At 48.0% G+C, this 23348-nt stretch overlaps 1 protein-coding gene and 1 long non-coding RNA gene across 2 annotated transcripts in view; one reads left to right on the forward strand and one right to left on the reverse strand.

Annotated features, from left to right (window-relative positions):
• The window catches only part of LOC119966320 (E3 ubiquitin-protein ligase HECW1-like), a 664661-nt gene that overhangs the window by 270426 nt on the left and 370887 nt on the right, over positions 1–23348 (reverse strand).
• Positions 1–23348, forward strand: part of LOC119966324 — a 182506-nt gene that overhangs the window by 156564 nt on the left and 2594 nt on the right. The window lies entirely within an intron of this gene.

The raw sequence follows: 23348 nt of genomic DNA on the forward strand, positions 1-23348 counted from the left end.
CTGAGGCCGTCCCAACGGCAAGCGGCGTACTCAGCAATTCCGCCTTTTTTGAGGGGGCGGAGTGTCCAAAAACCGCAATGCCCCCGATTTCAGCATAAAAACGGAATATCCGGCCAACCTTCGAACATGATTTTGGTGTCAGCAATCCGAAAATCCTGCCCATAAGGTACAAATTGAGGATTCAGAAAGAGGCATACATTAAATACATAGACAGCAGAGGAATGCACCATAAGTGATGAGCTGGAAGGTAAGCTGAGTTTGTGATTTTTAACTTACTTTTTTGGAGCAGGAAACCGGAAGTCGGCTGTGAGGAGACCTGGAAAGGTTGTATTACCTAATAAATTTGAACGGTGAGGAAACCCGAGACACTGCACGTGTAGTGTCTCCCACCCGCCCTCCTCCTCTAACCTAAACAAAAGACTCAGTGCTGTGAGCAGGTAAGCTATTTACTTTTTTTTTACTGGGAGACTAAGTGGAGGTGATGGCAGCTTGGGAAGTGGAATGTTCCTCCTGCAGAATGTTGGAGGTGAGGGAGACCACCGGTGTCCTTGCTGACTTAACCTGCGGGAGGTGCAGCCATCTCCAGCTCCTCACAGACTATGTTAGGGAACTGGAGCTGGAGCTGGATGAACTGAGGATCATTCGGGAAGCTGAGGGGGTGATAGATAGAAGCTACAGGGACATAGTTACACCTGAGAACAAAGGTAGATGGGTAACAGTTAGAGGTGGGAAGAGGAGGAAGCAGTCAGTGCAGGGGTCCCATGTGGTTGTTCCTCTCAACAATAAGTATACCGCTTTGGATACTGTTGGGGGGGATTACCTAGCAGGGGTACGCTGCAGTGCCCGGGTCTCTGGCACGAGGTCCGGCTCTGGGGCTCAGAAGGGTAGGGGGGGAGATTAGGAGAGCACTAGTTATAGGGGACTCAATAGTTAGAGGTACTGACAGGCGGTTCTGTGGGCACGGGCGAGACTCTCGAATGGTTTGTTGCCTCCCGGGTGCCAGGGTCCATGACGTCTCGGATCATGACTTTAGGATCCTTAAGGGGCAGGGTGAGCAGTCCGTAGTCGTGGTGCACATCGGTACCAACGATGTAGGTAGGAAAAGGGGTATGGATGTAATAAACGAGTTTGGGGAGTTAGGCTGGAAGTTAAAAGCCAGGACAGACAGTTGTCATCTCTGGTTTGTTGCCGATGCCACATGATAGCGAGGCTAGGAATAGGGAGAGAGTGCAGTTGAACACATGGCTGCAGGAATGGTGTAGGAGGGAGGGCTTCAGGTATTTGGATAATTGGAGCGCATTCTGGGGAAGGTGGGACCTGTACAAGCAGGACAGGTTGCATCTGAACCAGAGGGGCACCAATATCCTGCGAGGAAGGTTTTCTAGTATTCTTCGGGAGGGTTTAAACTAATTTGGCTGGGGAATGGGAAGCGGATTTGTAGTCCAGCAACTAAGGTAGCCGATGTTCAGGATGCCAAAGCGTGTAGTGAGGCAGTGGGGAAGGTAACACTGACAAAGGAGAGTACTTGCAGGCACGGTGATGGGTTGAAGTGTGTATACTTCAACGCAAGAAGCATCAGGAATAAGGTGGGTGAACTTAAGGCATGGATCGGTACTTGAGACTACAATGTGGTGGCGATCATGGAAACTTGGATAGAAGAGGGGCAGAAATGTTTATTGGAGGTTCCTGGTTATAGATGTTTCAATAAGATTAGGGAGGGTGGTGAGAGAGAATGGAGGGTTGCATTGTTAATTAGAGATAGTATAATTGCTGCAGAAAGGCAGTTCGAGGAGGATCTGCCTACTGAGGTAGTATGGGTTGAAGTCGGAAATAGGAAAGGAGCAGTCACCTTGTTGGGAGTTTTCTATAGGCCCCCCAATAGCAACAGAGATGTGGAGGAACAGATTGGGAAACAGATTTTGGAAAGGTGCAGAAGTCACAGAGTAGTAGTCATGGGTGACTTCAACTTCCCAAATATTGAGTGGAAACTCTTTCGATCAAATCGTTTGGATGGGGTGGTGTTTGTGCAGTGTGTCCAGGAAGCTTTTCTAACACAGATGTATATTGCCCAACCAGAGGGGAAGCCATATTGGATTTGGTACTTGGTAATGAACCAGGGCAAGTGATAGATTTGTTCGTGGGGGAGCATTTTGGAGATAGTGACCACAATTCTGTGACTTTCACTTTAGTAATAGAGAGGGATAGGTGCGTGCAACAGGGCATGGTTTACAAGTGGGGGAAGGGTAAATACGATGCTGTCAGACAAGAACTTAAGTGCATAACTTGGGAACATAGGCTGTCAGGGAAGGACACAATTGAAATGTGGAACTTGTTCAAGGAACAGATACTACGTGTCCTTGATATGTATGTCCCTGTCAGGCAGGGAAGAGATGGTCGTGTGAGGGAACCACGGTTGACAAGAGAGGTTGAATGTTTTGTTAAGAGGAAGAAGGATACTTATGAAAGGCTGAGGAAACAAGGTTCAGACAGGGCGCTGGAGGGATACAAGATAGCTAGAAGGAAACTGAAGAAAGGGATTAGGAGAGCTAAGAGAGGGCATGAAAAATCTTTGGCGAATAGGATCAAGGAAAACCCCAAGGCCTTTTACACATATGTGAGAAATATGAGAATGACTAGAGCGAGGGTAGGTCCGATCAAGGACAGTAGCGGGAGATTGTGTATTGAGTCTGAAGAGATAGAAGAGGTCTTGAACGAGTACTTTTCTTCAATAATTATGAATGAGAGGGGCCATATTGTTGGAGAGGACAGTGTGAAACAGACTGGTAAGCTCGAGGAGATACTTGTTAGGAAGGAAGATGTATTGGGCATTTTGAAAAACTTGAGGATAGACAAGTCCCCCAGGTCTGACGGGATATATCGAAGGATTCTATGGGACGCAAGAGATAAAATTGCAGAGCCGTTGGCAATGATCTTTTCGTCCTCACTGTCAATCAGGGGATTGAAGAGTAGCTCATGTCATGCCCCTGATCAAAAAAGGGAATAGGGATAACCCTGGGAATTACAGGCCAGTTAGTCTTACTTCGGTGGTAGGCAAAGTAATGGAAAGGATACTGAGGGATAGGATTTCTCATAGGCTTTTTCTCATTACAACGGAGAAGGATGAGGGGCAACTTGATAGAGGTTTATAAAATGATCAGGGGAATAGATAGAGTAGACAGTCAGAGACTTTTTCCTCGAGTGGAACAAACCATTGCAAGGGGACATAAATTTAAGGTGAATGGTGGAAGATCTAGGGGGGATGTCTTATAGGGAGGTAGATTCTTTACCCAGAGAGTAGTGGGTGCATGGAATGCACTGCCTGTGGAAGTAGTTGAGTCGGAAACATTAGGGACCTTCAAGCGGCCATTGGATAGGTACATGGATTACGGTAAAATGCTGGGGTGTAGATTGATTTGTTCTGGAAAGACACTGCTTGATTAGGGATAGTCAGCACGGATTTGTGAGGGGTAGGTCTTGCCTCACAAGTCTTATTGAATTCTTTGAAGAGGTGACCAAGCATGTGGATGAAGGTAAAGCAGTGGATTTATTGTACATGGATTTTGGTAAGGCATTTGATAAAGTTCCCCATGGTAGGCTTATGCAGAAAGTAAGGAGGCATGGGATAGTGGGGAATTTGGCCAGTTGGAATTTGGCCAGAGACTCTTGGAGAAGGAAACTTTAAGCCTCGCCGAAGCACGGGCCCTCGCCTCCTCTCTCGATATCGCCAACCGTAACGCCCGCGCATATGCTCCCGACCGCGCGGTGGCCCCCTGGGCGGCATGGAACGCGACTCCCCTCACCTCCGCAGACTCTGAACCCCCCAGGGCTGGGCCGAAGGGCACCCCGATAAACCCACGGGGCCCCGCTGCTACTTTTGCGGCCAGGCCAAGCAGCCCCGCCAGTGCTACCCGGCCCGCGCTGCAACCTGTAAAGGCTGCGGCAAAAAGGGCCATTACGCGACTGTTTGCCAGTCCAAGGCGGTCGCTGCAGTCCCGAGCAGCGACCGCGGGTCCCCCATCCCGCGCTCCTCATGTGCCCCGTGCGGCCCACGGAACTCGCTGCCCCCACCCCCCACCGCCACGAGTGATCACCGGGCGCTGCCATTTTGGGCCCCCGACGCCACGTGCAATCCCTGGGTGCCGCCATTTTGGGCCCCTGACTCCACGTGCGATCCCCGGGCACCGCCATTTTGTTCACCCCCCACCATGTGTGGCTGACGGGCGCCGCCATCCTGGATCATCACCGAGGACCCCGCAAGTGATCACTCGCTGCCGGATGGCGAATCGGAGTTCCTGCCACGACTCGCCTCAGTAACGTTGGATCAGTCACGGCCCCGCACGCTTTCCACGGCTACCACGAAGATTTTCCTCAACAGTCACGAGACGAGCTGCCTGCTGGACTCCGGGAGCACGGAAAGTTTCGTCCACCCCGCCACGGTAAAACGCTGCGCACTTCCCGTTCATCCAGTTAAACAAAGAATCGCTCTGGCCTCCGGTTCGCACTCGGTCCAGATCACAAGGTGCTGCATAGCGGACCTCACGGTCCAGGGGAGGGTGTTTAAAAATTATAAACTCTTCGTCCTTCCCCACCTCTGCGTGGCAGCACTCCTGGGGTTAGATTTCCAGTGCAACCTCCAGAGCTTAACGTTCAAATTCGGCGGCCCTATGCCCCCCCTTACTGTCTGCAGCCTCGCGTCCCTCAAGGTCGATCCCCCATCCTTGTTTGCAAACCTCACCCCGGATTGCAAACCCGTCGCCACCAGGAGCAGACGGTACAGTGCCCAGGACCAGACCTTCATCAGGTCTGAAGTTCAAAGGCTTCTGAAGGAAGGGGTTATCGAGGCTAGCAACAGCCCCTGGTGAGCATAAGTGCTGGTGGTTAAGACCGGGGAGAAAAATCGGATGGTCATAGACTACAATCAGACCATCAACCGATTTACGCAGCTGGACGCGATTCCTCTCCTACGTATCTCCGACCTGGTTAACAGGATCGCGCAGTACAAGGTTTTTTCCACGGTGGACCTTACGTCCGCCTACCACCAGCTCCCCATCCGCGCGAGTGACTGAAAGTACACTGCGTTCAAAGTGGATGGGCGACTCTACCACTTTTTAAGGGTTACTTTCGGTGTCACGAATGGGGTCTCGGTCTTCCAAAGGGAGATGGACTGAATGGTCGACCAACACGGTTTACGGGCAACCTTCCCGTATCTCGACAATGTCACCATCTGCGGCCATGACCAGCAGGACCACGACGCCAACCTCCTGATTGTCTAACCATCCTCGGCTACGTAGTGTGTCACGGTAGGCCCCGACCCCGAACGCATGCGCCCCCTGATGGAGCTCCCCTTCCCCCACTCCCCCAAAGCCCTCAAGCGCTGTTTGGGCTTCTTTTCATATTACGCACAATGGGTCCCCAATTACGCAGACAAAGCTCGTCCCCTCATCCATCCACCACGTTCCCCCTGTCGATGGAGGCCCGCCAGGCCTTGAGCCGCATCAAAGCAGACATTGCAAAGGCCACGATGCATGCTATCGATGAGTCCCTCCCCTTTCAGGTCGAGAGTGACGCATCTGATGTTGCTCTGGCGGCCACCCTCAACCAAGCGGGCGGACCCGTGGCCTTCTTCTCCCGTACCCTCCACACTTCCGAAATCCGACATTCCTCGGTCGAGAAAGAAGCTCAGGTCATGGTTGAAGCTGTGCAACATTGGAGGCACTATCTGGCCAGCAGGAGGTTTACCCTTCTCACAGACCAACGGTCAGTAGCTTTCATGTTCGATAATGCACAGAGGGGCATGATAAAGAACGATAAAATCTTGCGGTGGAGGATTGAGTTGTCCACGTACAGCTACGACATCTTGTCCTGGGAAGCTAAACGAGCCTCCCGATGCCCTGTCCCGCGGCATCTGTGCCAACGCACAAGTGGAACGCCTCCGAACCCTCCACGCGGACCTCTGCCACCTGGGGGTCATCTGCTTTTTCCATTTCATAAAGACCAGCAGCCAGCCCTACTCCATCGAGGAGGTCAGGACAGTGACCAGGGAATGCCACATCTGCGCGGAGTACAAGCCGCACTTCTACTGCCCTGAACGAGCACACCTGATGAAGGCTTCTTGCCCCTTTGAACGTCTCAGCATGGACTTCAAGGGTCCCCCCCCCTCCAACAACCGCAACATGTACTTCCTCAACGTGATTGACGAGTACTCCCGCTTCCCGTTCGCAATCCCCTGCCCCGACATGACCACAACTACCATCATCAAAGCCCTGCATACCATCTTCTCCCTGTTCGGTTACCCCGCATACATTTATAGCGATCGGGGGTCCTCCTTTATGAGTGACGAGCTGCATCAATTCCTGCTCAGCAGGGGCATCGCCTCCAGCAGGACGACCAGTTACAACCCCCGGGGTAACGGGCAGGTCGAGAGTGAGAACGGTACGGTCTGGAAGACCGTCCTGCTGGCCCTGCGGTCCAGAAATCTCCCAGCCTCCCACTGGCAAGAGGTCCTCCCAGTGGACACAGAAACAAGATCATCACTCCCGGAGTCACGGACGACCACTGCTCTGACGTCACCGGCACCACTACGCAGGTCAAGCAGGACATCGAGGGCACCCACTCGACTGATTGAATCAATGTGACCTACGGGTGAATTTCTGGCTGCGGATGGACTCTTGTGAATTTTTTGTTCTTTAATTGTTCACCCATTCCCCCCCCCCCCCCCCCCCCCCCCCCCCCCCCCCCCCCCCCCCCCCCCCCCCCCCGGCTTCCTTTTCAACAAGGGGTGAATGTGGTAGTATGACTAGGGGTATTACGGTACCTTCAGAGGTGAGCTGCCATTGGTGCAGAGGACACGCTGCCCATTGGCCCAGGTAAGTTATGTGCCTCTCAGCCGATTGGCTGAGAGGTAGGTAGCTCTGCCTACAGGGCGGGATATAAGAACCAGTGTTCCCCGGCAGTCGGCCATTCTTCTATACGTCTGCTGCCGGGCACACATCTTGTGTATTAAAGCCTTTTGTTTGGATCGCATCTTCGCCTCGTGTCCAATTGATGGTGCATCAAGGTGCAAAGGAGGTTTACCAGGATGTTGTCTGGAATGGAGAGTAGGTCTTACGAGGAAAGGTTGAGGGTGCTGGGCCTTTTCTCATTAGAACGGAGAAGGATGAGGGCCGACTTGATAGAGGTTTATAAGATGATATGGGGAATAGATAGAGTAGACAGTCAGAGATTTTTTCCCGGGTGGAACAACCAATTACAAGGGGATATAAATTTAAGGTGAATGATGGAAGATATAGGGGGGATGTCAGAGGTAGGTTCTTTACCCAGAGAGTAGTGGGGTCATGGAATGCACTGCCTGTGGAAGTAGTTGAGTCGGAAACATTAGGGACCTTCAAGCGGCTATTGGATAGGTACATGGATTACGGTAGAATGCTGGGGTGTAGATTGATTTGTTCTTAATCTAGGACAAAAGTTTGGCACAATATTGTGGGCCAAAGGGCCTGTTCTGTGCTGTATTTTCTATGTTCTACGTAAGTGAGACTATGAGAGGTTAAGCAAGAAGTAAAAAAATAAACACAATTAGGAAGGCAAATAGGAACCAAGAAATTAAATTGTCAAAGAACATAGTCCAAAATTGTAAAATGTTTTACAGGTACATCAATAAATAAAGAAAGGCTGTGAAGGGAATAGGATCACTATGGAATAGATAATATCAGAGGCAATGATAGAGAGATGGCAGAAAAATTAACAAACTTTTTAACTTCAACATTTACCAGGGAAATAGAATAGGTTGTTATGATGTTGAATGGTCGGGTGGAAAATTAGATAAATGCATTTAAAAAATTTTTTTTAAATGTGTATTGAAGAAACTAATAAACTGAAAAAGAATAAAGCCGATGGTCTGAATGGATTGCATATGGACAATTTTTTTAAATCCGGGGAAGAGATTGTTGTGGCATTAATGCTCATATTTAATAAATGATTCCAATAAAGTGCAGTGCCAGAGGATTTGTGGCGAAGTAATGTAACTTTTATTTTAAAGCTGGGGACAGGATATGTTTAGGAAATCATAGAACAGTCAGTGGTAGGAAAATAAATGGAATTCTTACTAAAGAAGAGAATAGAAGATCTAGAATGGAAAAATATAATGCTGAATAGTCAGCATCAATTTCAAAAGGTTGCCTAATTTTTTGGGAGTGGTAGTAGAGAGGGTAGACAAATGTGGTAGAAGTAATTTACCTGAATTTTCAAAAGGTATTTGAAATGTGCCCATAATGGACGAATGAACAAATTCAGAGAATGTGGAGTAAGGGGACAAGTGGGAGAATAGATTGCAGGCTGACTTCAAGACAGAAAGTGGAGAGTGGGAGTAAAGGGTAATTGTTCAGAATGGCAAGCGCTGGGAAGTGGCATTCCACAAGGAAGAGTGCTAGGTACATTGCTGTTCACAATTGAGATTAGTGATTTTGGCTTTTGAATGAAAAATACAGGGAGGAAGGGTGGGATTCTCCGATCCTGGGGCTAAGTGTTGATGCCATCGTAGGAGTACGCGCACGCTGTTGGGACCGCCTCAAGACGTTACCTGAAGGCCTTCCTCTGATGCTCCGCAACCGATGGGCCGAGTTCCCGACGGCGCGAGACATGTGTAATCTCAGTTTTCGCAAACGCGGCATAGCAGCTGTGGACTGTGTCCAGCGGCGCCACAATCAGGGGGAGGGGGGGAGTCGTGCTGCTGGCCTGTAGGCACTTCAGCGAGGACTGGGAGACTGGTTGGGGTGTTGAGGGGATGTCCAGGGGGCACTACCTGGCAGGTCAGGTCCACGGGCCGATTCTCCTGGACCGGCATCGGGGCGGCGTCGCGCGATTTGCACCCGGCCCGGTGTGGGCTGAGAGAATCCCGCCCAGGGATTTAACTGGGAGCGAATATAGGTTAGGGAAAACTGTGCGGATGGGTGAATGGGGCTTGCAACAAGTTGCGGAACAAACACCAAAGTTTTAGATGACCTCAAGTTTATGGTGGGTAGACCATAGGAGAATGGCCAGGAGTGCAGTGAAACAGTCAGGTCCAGAGGTAACAAAAGCTTTGTTGATGGTTTCAAAGCAGCAGATAAGATGAGGTGAGGCAGAGTCGGGTAATGTTACCGAGGTACATGGGATTAGAAAGGGCATCTGGGTGTCTTTGGGTTGGCATGGACAGGATAGGCCAAATGGCTCCCTTTTGTGCTGTATCGTTTCAATGGTTCTATGGTTCTAGATGTGAATAGGCAGTCTTAGTGATGTGAGGACATGTAGTTTGCAGTTCATTTAGGTATCAAATATGACATGGAGTCGACAGCCTGGTTCAGCCTCAAACATTTGCCACAATGAGGGACAGAATCCATGGCTGGGGAATTGAGTTTGTAGTGGTGACTGGAGACAATAGTGTTGGTCTTCCCAATATTTAGTTGCCGACACGTCTGCTCATCTAGTAGTGGGTGTTGGAGATGCAGCTGACAACTTGAAGCCAGTAGAGGGATTGAGAGAAGTGGTAGTGAAGTAGGGCTCGGTTTCATCTGCATGCAAATGAAAACCAGCGCTGTGTTTTCAGATGATTGCACCAAGGGATGGCAGCTTGTAGATGCAAAATTAGAGGTACCCGAGGATAGATCCGTGGAGGACACCAGAACCAATTGTGCAGGAGCAGGAAGAGAAGCAGAGGTTTCTCTGGTCATGCTTCAATAGACAAGAATAGAACAAGGTGAAAGCAATTCCATCCAGCTGGACCTGTGGAGGCGTTTGAGGTGGCTGATGTCGTCAACCATGTCAAAGGTTGCTGACAAGTTGAGGTGAATGAGGAAGGAGAGTTTATCTTTGTCACAGTCAGATGAGATGTCCTTTGTGACCTTGATACGAACTGTTTAGGAACAGTGACGGGAGGAAATCTGATTGGAAAGATTCAAACATCGAAGTCCAGAAAAGAAGGGCACAGACGGGAGGTGACAACACTTCAAGACTTTGCGGAAGACAGATAGGTAAAACTTTGTGCAGTAATTTGCAAACACAGAGGGATCAGGGTTCTTTTTTGAGGAGATGGGTGATAACAGTGATTTTGGAGGATAGAGAATGTTACCTAAGGGGAGAAAACTGTGCACAGTATCAGGTAACATGGGAGCAAGTTGAATATTACTGTGCTAAGCACAGACAAAATCCCAGAACGGCTAAAACTCTACTAGCGCTTGCTCTGTTACCATCATCCTACCTGTACTGGGAGTGCCATCTGCAACATCATTCTGGCTGGTCATGCCTCTGGTGTTCATTGTGCAGTTTGTTTCTCAATCCTCACTGTAACTGAGATCTTTATCAGATAGGATTCTCTGGTGGCCTAGCAGTGCTAACAGGAGAGAGTGTGGCATATGCACAAACACTGCATACCTAATCAAAATACTGCAGACCAGCAAAATACAGCGCACCCTATAAATGAAACATTTAGCAGAGGTGGAAATAGAAGCTTCCCTCTGGTGGATAGAAATTGTCAGCACACTTTTGTTTCATTATTGACTCCAATGCTCAGCAAGTATGTAACGGAAGCAAATGACTGAATGACAAATGGGGGACTGCATCCAGCTGGCAATGCTGACTGCTATATTCAGTGGCAAACGTTTTAATGCCACAGTCCCAGTTAAATTGTTGAGACAGTTTCTTCCCTTTGTAAGCCTTTGGCCACATGTAAAGGACAACCCCGGCACAGTTTGTTCCTGGTTCCTCCCTGTAACCGCGGGCTGAAAGGTCTCTTTCTGCACTGTAACAAATCTGCGATTCCGTGGGCATGTTGAATTATTTTTTTTTAAGTACCCAATTCATTTTTTCCAATTAAGGGATAATTTAACGTGGCCAATCCACCTAGTCTGCACATCTTTGGGTTGTGAGGGCAAAACCCACGCAAACACGGGGAGAATGTGCAAACCCCACACGGACAGTGACCCAGAGCTGGGATCGAACCTGGGACCTCGGCGCCGTGAGGCTGCAGTGCGAACCCACTGCGCCACCGTGCTGCCCTGGCATGTTGAATTATTTCTGGCTTTTCAAAGGGCAGGGACATTGGTGGGGTGCCCAAAATGAAGGACCAATGTTTGTTAATAATAAACTGTGCAGCGCAGGAAAGGGGTGAGCACTGCGAGATTAGCGGAACATTATCTGCGGATCAATTTGCTGACTTTAGAAAGGGGCACACCCCCAACATGATAGAATATTTGCTTTTTTTGCTTCAGTCCCATGATAATCCGGATTGAGGCAGGGTTTTGTTGGAGGACATCTTGGAAACATAGGTGGTGGAAAACACTGCCTCTGTTTTTTGTCTTTGGTCTGAGCAACCAATCGCTCTGGTTTTTCAAAATTATATACAAAGAAAAACATTGGTGACATGGCTCTGTACAAACTTTTGTGATTTTAAAAGTTAAACCCATCCACCCACTGCTGGAAGGGTAATGCTGGATGACCAACTGAGCCCTTGATTACTAGTTCAGTATCATTAGGCTGCAAACTCCCCCTGGACAGTATTCTCAATGCTTATTTGAGCTTTGTTCTAGTGTTAACTCTATCGACATCTTTGAACCTTGTACAATACCTTTCAACACAGTGGGCTAGATTCACCGCAGCCCCACTCCGAAATCGTGTTTGGTGCGGGGGCGGAGAATCAACTTTCCTGACGAAATTGAGCCCGGCGCTGGTCCGTCGATTCTCTGTACCCCGAAAATCCACGTGTTCACGAATTACTCTTCGCAGCTGGGGGGGGGGGGTGTCATTGCCAGGGGCCCGCCCAGTGATCCTCCACTCCCAGCCAGCTGAGTTCCTGACGACGTCAGGAATGGCTGAGTCCCCGCGGCCCCCCTGGTAGGGGGCAGGGGATTCGACACCGGAGGGTGGCCCTATGGGCGGCTGCGGGCTGGTCTCATGTAAGGGTGCGCGGCCGATCGGGGGGGGTGTCTACATTACGGAGCTGCCTCCGCGGTCCGAGTCCGCCATGGCGCTCGGTGCGGCCGCTGGAGGCTGCGCCGTGCGCATGTGCGGACTCGAAACCGTAAATGCGGGGACGGCCCATACCCACAGCTAAAGCTGCGTGAATTACTCCGGGTCCCTGCCAGCCCACTGAAGGTGAGTGAATCGACTTTTATATTTTTGAGGAAACTTGGGAGTTTTTAATGCCGGCGTTTTTATGTCAGCGTGGGGACATAGCCCCATTTTGGGAGAATCCAGCATAGAGAATTACACTTCAAAGTGCTAAGAACCTAAACTTTGTTACATGGTTGCTACACTGGTTTGTTGTGTGAATATTACAGAAATAATTATTTAATTGAGTTGGGTACTCATAGTTTTAAAATATCGTCACTGACATCTGGGCATGCCTATAGTGCAGATGGAGGCCATTTGGCCCATCGAGTCTGCACCAATCCTTTACCTAGTATCCCGTAATCTGACCATCCATCACTCCAAGATCGGGTTCACCTTTTCGTCACCTTCCACCCAACAGCTTCAACATTCAACAATTCACCAGCCTGATGCCAACACAACAGATCTTCCCCTCCCCTCTTCTAACAGCATTTCTGAGGGGCTGTTCCCTCAGCGACACCTTGGTCCACTCCTTTATCAGCCCAACATTCCTTCCCCTTCGTATGACATCATGCCCTTTTACCTGCTCCCTCCTCCCTTCTCACTATGCAAGGCCTCAAACACTCATTCTAGGTGAGACAACAATTTACTTTGTTTTAAATTTAGTATCAGGATTTGTTGCTCACCTCACAATCTCCTCCACATTGTGGGGGAATAAACAACGATTTGCTGACTGCTTGGTGTTCAGTTCACAAGCATGAATTTGAGCTCCCAGCCTCTTATTTTAATTCTCCATTCCATGCACACTCTGACCTCTCTGTGTCCTCAGCCTCCAACACTGTTCCAATGAAACTTAACCTAAACTCGAGGAACATCTCAGCTTTGTGCTAGACACTGCACAGTTTATTAGACTCAACACTTATCTCAATAATTTCAGTTTGTAACCTATGCCTCCATTTGTTTTGTGTTCTTTGGTTTTGTTTTTCGATGGCAACTGTTGGTGATGATTTGCTTTCCCATTAACACCTCTCCTGTCACATCTTTTGTTTCTTTACTTGTCCCATTATCACCTACTTGTGTCTCACACACACTGTGTTCAGCACACTGGGCTAAATCGCTGGCTTTGAAAGCAGACCAAGGCAGGCCAGCAGCACGTTTTGATTCCTGTAACAGCCTCTCTGAACAGGTGCTGGAATGTGACGACTAGGGGCTTTTCACAGTAACTTCATCGAAGCCTACTCGTGACAATAAGCGATTTTCTTTCATTTCATTTCATTTTTTCATCTGTTGTCATTTAATCTCTGCTGTCTTCCACTCTATCACATACATTCCCTTTGATTCTACCCTCCCCTCCCCCTTTCCCTGCCTCTATACTTACTTTAAACCTGTCACATCTCTCACTTTTTCAAGTTCTGAGTAAATGTCTTGATCTGAAACACCTGTGTTTTTCCCTTCCTATCCTGCCAGATAGGAGCAATACCAATGCTTTTTATTTCAAATTTTCAGTATCTGCAGTATTTTGCATTTGTATTAACATTAAATGTTATGCATAACACAGTGTAATCGTCACTTGTCTTTTCTCTGCTTCTGTCCTGTAAGAATATCTCTTCCAAACTGCTGTGGACTTGCATTCTTCTGTTCTGGCCAGATATTGTACTATTCTAATACTTATAAAATTCTTTACCTGGAAAATTCAACTGATGTACTTGCTGGCAACCCCATTCTCTTCCTAATCCTCTGTATTCATTTAATTCCATTAAGTCTCCATGTAAGCCCCACTTTTTAAAAATCGATGTGTAAGGTCTCACATTCACTGATGTTCACTCAAATGCACACCCAATTTAAATTCCTCTGCAAATCTTTAGCTGAGCATACCTTAGCAGATAAACAATGCCACTACTTTTCAGACTGCCTATTCAGCTGGTGCACCCATTACTTTAATAAAGTGTGACTTCCCTGCGTCTATCTCTTTCTTTCGCTCTAGCCCCATGAATGTTTTACAACATTTGATGCATTCTTAATTCTTGGCTGGATAAGTGACCCAGGGACCTGGCACCCCACTCTCAAATGGCCCTGGCTTTACGTCACAAATGTGAGGACTTCAAATGGATGCTGAAATTTTAACCTGATACCTTCAGATTAATCGTTTTATTCTAATCCCCACAAATCCTTTACAAGGAATGATTTTTGTTTTAAATTCCAAGCTTTTGATTTCTGAGGTATAGCTGCAGTTAGCAACCTTGTGCTGTTCATACAAACGCCATCAAACGTGGGAAACATATTTAGAAAGGCCCATAATGAACTGGGATAAGGTAAAATGTCCATTTGAAATGAGACTAAAGGTAAGTCAAAGAGCTAGAGATCATTCAGTGATCATAAATTGAATGTTTGCGGTTATGTTCTTGTGAAAAACAAAAAACAGAGAAACTAATTAAGTTATACTGAGGACATAGTTGTCTATGTTAAACCAAAACAAAGGCAAAAAGTAATTATTTGTTTCTGTGGGAGAAAGAAGAGAATTATTAATAACAGATGTAGTGAGGAGGCGAGGGATACATACAAACCATTAAAAGTATGTATTGGCTACAAAGTTCTCAAAATTATTGTTGATATTTCATAGAGCAGAGATAAACTAGAAAAAATGGATGTCAACATGGCGGCCAAAGAAATAACAACATAAGAACAAGGAGGAGGATTAGGAAATTCAGTCCCTCGAGCCCACTCCACCATTCAATACATTCATGGTTGGTCTCATTTCGGCCTCAACTCATTTTCCTGCCCATTCTCCATAACCCTTCAACCCATTACTAATTTAAAATATGTCTATCTCCTCCTTAAATTTACTCACGGTCCCGGCAACCACCACACTCTGGGTAATTAATTCCACAGATTCACAACTCTTTGAGAGATAGTGGGCGGGATTCTCCCCTACCCGGCAGGGCGGGCCGCACCGGCGGCAAGGAGTGGCGTGAACCACTCCGGCGTCGGGCCACCTGGAAGGTGTGGAGGGGCTAGGCCTGCACCAGCGGCTTTGGCGCCACGCCAGCCGGCGCGGAAGGGCTTGGCGGCAACCGGCACCGAATGGCCTCCGCCAGCTGGCGCGAGTTGGCACATGCACGGGAGCGCCAGCGTGTGCTGGCGTCATCCCAGTGCATGCGCAGGGGGGTTCTTTTACGCGCCGGCCATGGCGGAGGTTGACAGCAGCTGCCGCGGAGGGAAAGAGTGCCCCCACGGCACAAGCCCACCGGTATGCCCCGATCGCGGGCCAGGCCGCCGTAGGGGCACCTGCGAGGAATGTAGACCACCCGTTGAGCCAGGTCCCGCCGGTACGGACCTGGTTTGATTTAACCGGTGGGACCGGCTGAAAACGGGCGGCCGCTTGGCCCATCGTGGGCCGGAGAATCGCCGGGGGAGCTGCTACCAGGGGTCGCTGACCAGTGCGGTGCGATTACCGCCCCCGCCAAAACCCCGGCGCCGGAGAATTAGGCAGCCGGCGTCGGGGAGACGGGGCGGGAGTCACACCGCCCCCTGGCGATTCTCCGACCCGGCGGGAGCTCGGAGAATCCCGTCCGTGAATTGGACATTCTGAATTCCCCCTCAATGTACCCGAACGGGCGCTGGAGTGTGGCGACTGGGGAATTTTCACAATAACTTCATTGCAGTGTAAATATAAGCCTTATTATCATGTATAAAAGCTCAGGAGACCCAAGAAGGTGAATCAAAATGGCAGTTTATTTTCAACCAAAAGTAAAGGCCATAATGCAGCGCTGCCAACCGGGACTACCGATCATGCCGGACCCAATCTAGGACGGCTTGTAAGGGTTAATTTTATGAGCACCAGCTGATATGCCTCCACCCATCAGTGGAGAGATCATTGGGCCATCCCCATGGGTCTCGTGAGGGTTGTTAGAAGAAGTAATTTTTCCTCATCACTGTTTTAAATCTGTACACCTTAACCTAAAACTACGACCTCTTGTTCTAGATTGCCCCATAAGATGTAACATCCACTCCACTTCTACTTTGTCAATACCCTTCATCGTTTTATATGCCACAATTAAATCTCTTATTCCTCTGAGCTCTAGAGAGTTTAGGGCTAAACTACTTAATCTCGCTTCATAAGACAAGCCCCTCAGGCGGGTTTCTCCTTTTCTGAGACTAAGGGCGGGATATTCCGTTTGCCAACGGCATAATCGAGAAAGGCATTTGGGCGGAGAATCGGTTCTGATGCCGAAATCGCGGTAGGCGCCGATTTGATGCCAAATCGCAATGCTCCAGCACCTAAACAGTGGCGTCAATGCGTTCTGTAACACATGTGCAGTAGACACCGTTTGCATATTGTCATGTGAGAGTACCTTTAAGAAATGAATGTTTAAGCAATGTACCTTTAAGAAATGGAGCAGCTCAAATTACTGAAGTGAAGTCAGAGGGTGGGGGGGAGCTGAGCTGAGCTCACTTCTGTTTTTTGGGCGTTTTAGTTTCAGTTTTGAGGAAAAGAGCTTGGGTGTGTTTGTGTTTGCAGTGAGCTGGATCTGCGGTGATCTCTGCCATGAAAGACTATCTCTGAATCATTTGGGTGATTTAAACTCATAATAGTAATGTCTTTAACCTGATGTGTTTCTGTTTAAAGGTGTTAAGTCTTTTGGAGGTTTGAAGGAACATTTTGAGGGATTATTTAGTGTTGTATTATTTTCGGGGTTATCTTTGAAGTAAGGGGTATTAAGGGATTCAATGTTTATTTAAAAAGGTGAAGTTGAATTCATGGAATAAACATTGTTTTGTGTTTAAAAACCCATTGTGTCCATAATTGTAATACCACACCTGGAGACCAAGCCGTGTTCTTCAGAAGCAACAATACATTAAAGGGAGAGGTTGGTTGAACTCCATGATACATTTTGGGGTTCTGAAAACGCCGCTCCCATAACAATATCGTTAGCGAGCTCGATGTGGTATTCTCCAGGGCCTGCGCGATTTTACGCCTCCAATGGGCCGTGTTCTCGACAGTGCAATTCACTTGTGTTTTAAAAATCATGAAACTGGTGTGGCGGCTGTTGAGGGAGAGAGAAGGCATATGGAAGGTGTCCAACATCACCAAAGTGTGCTGACAGTTGTGCCGCTGGCCGGGTGCTTCTGCCAGGGCTTGGCCCATCGGAGGTGGAGAATCGCAGAGGCCCCAGAGAATACCATAAGACATAGGAACAGAATTAGGACACTTGGCCCATCAAGTCTGTTCTGCCATTCAATCGTGGCTGATATTTTTCTCATCCCTATTCTCCTGCCTTCCCCCATAACCCCTAATCCCTTTATTAATCATTACCCAGTCAGGTCCGATAATGATATGCAAAGGGTGTTTACTCTACGTGTGTTCCGGACCACATTGATGGCACTGTCGAGGTGCCGGAGCCTGCTGCAATTTTGGCGTCGGAACCGATTCTCCACCGAATCGTGTTTCATGGTTTTGGCATCAGCCAATGGAGAATCCAACCCCTCATCTCTGGAATCAATCTACTGATCCTCCTCTGAACTGCCTCCAATGCAACTCCATTGTTCCTCAAGTAAAGGAACCAAAATTGCACACAATACTCCAGGTGCGGCCTCACCAATGCTCCTTTACATGCAGCAACACGTCCTTACTTCTGTACTCTATTCCTTTAGCCATAAATGCCAAATTTCCACATGCCTTCCGTATTCTAGTGTTCAGCAATTCATGCACGACACCCAGACCTCTCTGCACCAAAGCACTTTGACGTTTCTCTCCATTTAGATCATACGTTTTTACGACCAAAGTGGATCACCTCACACTTATCCATGTTAAACTCCGTCTGTCAAATTTTGGCCCACTCACCTCGCCTATCCATATCCATTTGTAACATTTTTATTTCTTTATTGCAACTTCTATCCCATCTATTTTAGTGTCATCTGCAAATTTGGCTATCGTAGCTTCTTTCCCTCCATCCCAGTTATTAATATAGATTGTAAATAGCTGGAGCCCAACGACCAAATTCTTTGGCACCCCACTAGTTACATCTTGCCAACCAGAAAAAGGCCCATTTATCCCAACTCACTGCCTTCTGTGGGTTAGTCAGTTCCCTATCCAAGTTAATATATTACCCCTGGCCCCATGTGATCTTACCATGTCTATTAACCTTTTGTGTGGAACCTGATCCATTGTTCCTCAAGTAAAGGAACCAAAATTGTACACAATACTCCAGGTGCGGCCTCACCAATGCTCCTTTATGAAGTCCAGATATACCATATCTACAGGATCCACATTATCCACTTGGCTTGTTACATCCAGAAAAACTTTAAGGAATTAGTCAAATACTATCTCCCCCCCCCCCCCCCCCCCCCCCCCCCCGGTTGCGCAGTCCTTTGGTTCTTCATCTTTTTTCCTTTTTTTTTCCCCTGGCTTACGCTTTGTTGCTGGCGTCGAACAGGTTTTGGAACAGACCGCAGAACTGCCCCCAAATATCCAGGAAGCCTTCCTCTGACCCTCGGATGGCGTACTTAATCTTTTCCAGGTGGAGACATTCCGAGAGGTCAGCGAGCCAGTCTGCAGCTGTGGGTGGTGCTGCCGATCGCCAGCGGGGAGCAGGATTCTCCGGCGTGCGATTAGGGATTCGAAAGCATGGGCGTTGGCTCCCTTTCCCATGTGTAGCTCTGGCTGCTCCGGTACCCCAAAGATTGCCACTATTGGGCATGGCTTCACCCTCACCCCCACAACCTTGGACATTGCTTCGGAGAAGTCTGTCCAGAACCCAGGAAGCTTGGGGCAAGCCCAAAACATGTGGGTGTGGTTGGCCGGGCCCCTCTGGCACCGTTCACATTTGTCGCCCACCTCCTGGGAAGAACCTGCTCATTCGGGTTCTGGTCAGCTGCGGTCTGTGCACCACTTTGAGCTGCATTAGACTTGCCTTGCACAGAAGGAGTTGGAGCTCACCCTGCTCAGTGCTTCGCTCCAGAGTCCCCATCCTACTTCTGTCCCTAGTTCGTCCTCCCATTTTTGTCTGGTCCCGTCCAGTGGTGTTCGGGCTCTGTCCAGGAGCTGTTAGTGCGCCCCCCACCCCCCCCGACCTTCTCGCTGCTCGTGCCTATCAGGTCCTTTAGTGGTGTGCTTGTTCCTCCCTTTCTATTACCTCGACATTACCTGCTACTATTGGGATGGTACCAGTGTTCTCCACTGTGAAAACTGGGGCAAAATATTGGTTTAGCTTCTCTGTCATTTCTGTGTTCCCCACTATCAACTCCATGGTTCCATCCTCCAACATTCTCTTTCGCTATTCTCTTCACTTTCTATATACCCATAGACATTTTTGCTATTTGTTTTCATATTTTGCATCAGTTTTCTTTCAAAAATGTTCTTTTTGCTCTTTTTATTACTTTTTTAGTCACCCTTTGTTGATCTTTAAAAAGTTTCCAAATCTTCCACCCATTTGCCTCGGAGACCTCAGGTGAGCGCCGTTCAGTACTGTCTCCACAATCGGGGACCAGACGGAATGGCACTCATAGCAGTCTTCCAGGGGATCAGAGGTCCCCAGGTCCATGTCCTTTGGGCAGAGTAGTATTGTTGGCGCCATCTGGGCACTGACACTTCTAGCCTGGCACCCTGTCACTGTTAACCTGTCACCCTGGCAGTGCCACCTGGGTGTCAGATTGGCACTGCCAAGGTGCCATGCTGGCATTTTTGCACAGTGGTGATTGGGCCAGGGTTGCCCTGCACAGATGTTGGGTGGTGCGAGGGGAGGGGGGTCAGGGACCCTCCCATAGTGTATGGGGCCTGGGGAGGAGGTGGGGATGCTTCACAGGCTCCAGAGATATTTAAATGACATCTCGATCTCTCACTACACTGAGGTGTTCTGGTGGGCAGAGCTCCTCAGTGCACTAAACGGGGCGATGTGCAGCCTCAGCCACGCGTTCCCTGCTGAAGCCCTCTATCCAACCAGAGCGCCGTTTTATATTGCTGAGTTTCTCGGCGCTGCAAGCACCAGGAAACATGCGGTTAAACGCACTCGCTATGGGACTTTGCTCCCATTTGGGTAAATCCAGCCTTTGTCCCTATTTGCGCTGTTAACTCATCGATTTGAATCTGAATGCTTTGTGTATTTTCAAATTTCCCTACTCTTGTATGATTCCTTGGTGTAATATGGCATTCTGTCCCTCCCTTATACTTTCTGGTAATAATCAGCCTCAACACTAACCTGCACTCCCACCTTCTCCTTTAACTTTAATTTTCTAATTTTCCATACAACTGAACCCACCCCCACTATTGAGTTTAAAACCCTCTCTAGCCCTAGTTATGAAATTCGCTAGGTCTCTGGTCCCATCATTGATTATTCACCTGAACATATAACGATTCAATGGGACAGAAACAGAGTCCCGTTTCGGGCACGCCTAGCAGGGTGTCTCTCGGTGCCTGCAGCGCCTAGAAAGACCCCGCTATTCAACGGCACTTTACCAGTTTTTTGTCCTCAGGACTGCCCTGTTGAGGCTGCATTTACGTTATTTCCTGCACTTATATGTTCAACTCGCCAGTGCAGGAAGAGTAGTCATGGATCGGGGAGCCATTTTTAAAGGCCACCGCAACATTTCGACTCTCTTCAGCAACTCCACTGCGGCCTCTTACCTGCAATCAACGTACCTCTTATGGGTTCCTCAAGCCCTCTTCAACCCACCTCTTATGGGCAAGGCACCCCGGGCCCGACGGTTGGCACTGGCAACCTGGCACCTGGGCATCTTGGCCCTGCCAGCTTGGCTGGATGGCTGGTTAGTGATACAGAGTGATTTCAACAGCACAGGTTCAATTCCAGTTCCTCCTGAGGTAACCCTGCCTTCTCAACTTTGTCCCTAGCCTGGGGTGTGGGACCCTCATGTTAAATCACCACCAGTCAGTTCTCTCTCTCTCCCTCAAAGGGGAGAGCAGCCTATGGTCCTCTGATGGCGAATTTTGTTTCACTGAGAGGTTGTTTCCTCTTGTGGGAGAGTTTTGAACCAGGGAATACAGTTTTATAATAAGAGGTCTAGCATTTAAGATAGAGATGAGGACAATTATTTTCTTTCAAAGGGTTATTAGTATATGGAGTTCTCTCCCCCAGAAAGCAGTCAAGGTTGGGTCATGAATTTATTCAAGATAGAGTTAGACATACTTTTGATAGACAAGGAACTCGAAGGCTATAGGGGACGGACGGCAAAGTGGAGTTCCAGCGAGGTTGGGGTGGTTGCTTTCCATTCGCTGCTTAGAGCTGCCAGGCCTGGCCTACAGCTGGGCGCCGGCATTACCTGGCACGGGCCGCCAGGTACCTGAGTGCCAGGGTCAAGAGGGAAATGCTGGGCCGGATTATCCGAGTGCATCACGCTGGGAGCACGGAGCTAACCGCATCTATGCCGGTGAAATGGCCGTGCTGGGGAGAGGCCCAGTGGGGCTTGTCAATCAGCAAATATGGGATCAAGAAAAACCACACCTGGAGAAATTCAAGGAATTGATAGTTGATCACAGAATTCAATCAACCCTTCCAATGCCTTTCTGGAATGTTGCAGGATTTGTGTTGGGTGCTGGAACAGCTCTTTGAGGGAAAAAGGGTGCCATGGGTTGTACAGTAGCAGTTGAAGAGAGTATATCACAACATTGCAATCAATCTGTTATGGTCAATTGCAAGTTCAAATTAACCCCATAGCCTTTTCGAGAAGAGCCTGTTCTGAAATTGCTTATATGTCAGTAAATCTGGTAACATTCTTGAGTCAGTTGATAACAGTCTTGTCCCTGATTCAAGAAGATCGTGGACTGAAATCTCACATGAGACTTGAGTACATTGGGAGCAGTGATCAGTGCACATCCTGGCTTCAGAACTGGTGGTATACCTACCCGATTTAACAGGGTCAGAGACAGTCTCTTAATTTACTCCATGCCATTCAGAGTGAATCTCAGATGTCTGCATAGCCCAATTGCAGGCAAAGTGTGCTGAGATTGTGGGGGTGGACAGGGGCAGTGGAGAGGGGAGTTGTTGGGTGGGGGGGGGGGGGGGGGGGAGCATGGGGTTCTAGCCATCCCCAATGAAAGAAGTCCCTTCGTCCATTTGAATACGTTTAGTAGGTTTAAGCCTGAACATGACCAAGTGCTGGATTTTGGCTTTTTTCTGTGTTTTGCATAAACTGAACTAAGGAAGGAACTTTGACTCTCATTAAGATCCACAGGTGTGCTGTAGTGAGCTATGTTGGGCTCAAACTCTGCAAGTAGCCACACAACATTTTTAGTTATACTGTCCTCACCCCGACGTAAACTTCAACCTTTCATGCCCCTTCGTGTCAATTTTAAAATGTTTGGTCCGCGTATTTTAAATGACTTTTCTTTCCTAATAAACTGCACAAAGAGAAGTTAGCTGAAAGAGTATAGTGTTCTAGAGTTGTTAGTGGCTATTAACTGGTTTGCATAAGTTTATGAGGGCAAAAGCAAAGCATAAAACTCTCACAGCTAATCTTTTTATTTTGGCAGAGATATCAAACATGAACAGTTGACAAAAGGCAATTAAACATCAAACAATGTTTCTGAATGCGATTTCCGCCGCGTGAATAGACCTTCAATTTAAAACGCGAGGATGTAAAATTCAAAAGAACTCCCACTCAGTCCCAGAGAAGATACTTATGGAATGTATTGTTCCCGTACAGAATAACTTACAGAGCTCAAAAGGATGCAGAAAACTCCAAAAAGACTAATTTTTTAAAAATGCACAACCAACAAATAGCCTTAAATATGACACTGGGACTAAAGTCACTACTTTGGGGCAACTGGATAAGTTAAATTCATTTTTAGTTCATTGGATTTCAAGATTTGTTAGCCTTTTGCAATCATGTTTCACATGTGGAAATTGGTGATTGGGATTCAGTCTTCTTGTGGAAGACAGAATCCCAATCACCTCACAAATGATACATGGAAATAAGTTGGTACAATGGGAGTGGAGTGTGACACATTTTGCAAAGTTGCAGGTACACCAAATTGCATTATAGCAGGGATAAAAACTAAGGTGCAGGAAAGTGATACTTTTGCAATGTCTTGCACACAAAATCAAACTGAATGGTAAAATCTATCTTAAAACACCAACACAAAATTTAGTTTTAGAAATATTTGAAAGGAAAGGAAGATTTAATGATATGTTTCTTTGCCCACATCAGCATGCTTTGTGTTTACCTCCCTCCAAAACCCATTCTGATTTTTTTGGGAAAATTCCCCCATTAACTTGCATTTTCTCCTATTATTACCTTTCTCATCATCTGAAAACTGA

This window comes from Scyliorhinus canicula, chromosome 5 (assembly GCF_902713615.1).
Source record: "Scyliorhinus canicula chromosome 5, sScyCan1.1, whole genome shotgun sequence".
NCBI lineage: Eukaryota > Metazoa > Chordata > Chondrichthyes > Carcharhiniformes > Scyliorhinidae > Scyliorhinus > Scyliorhinus canicula.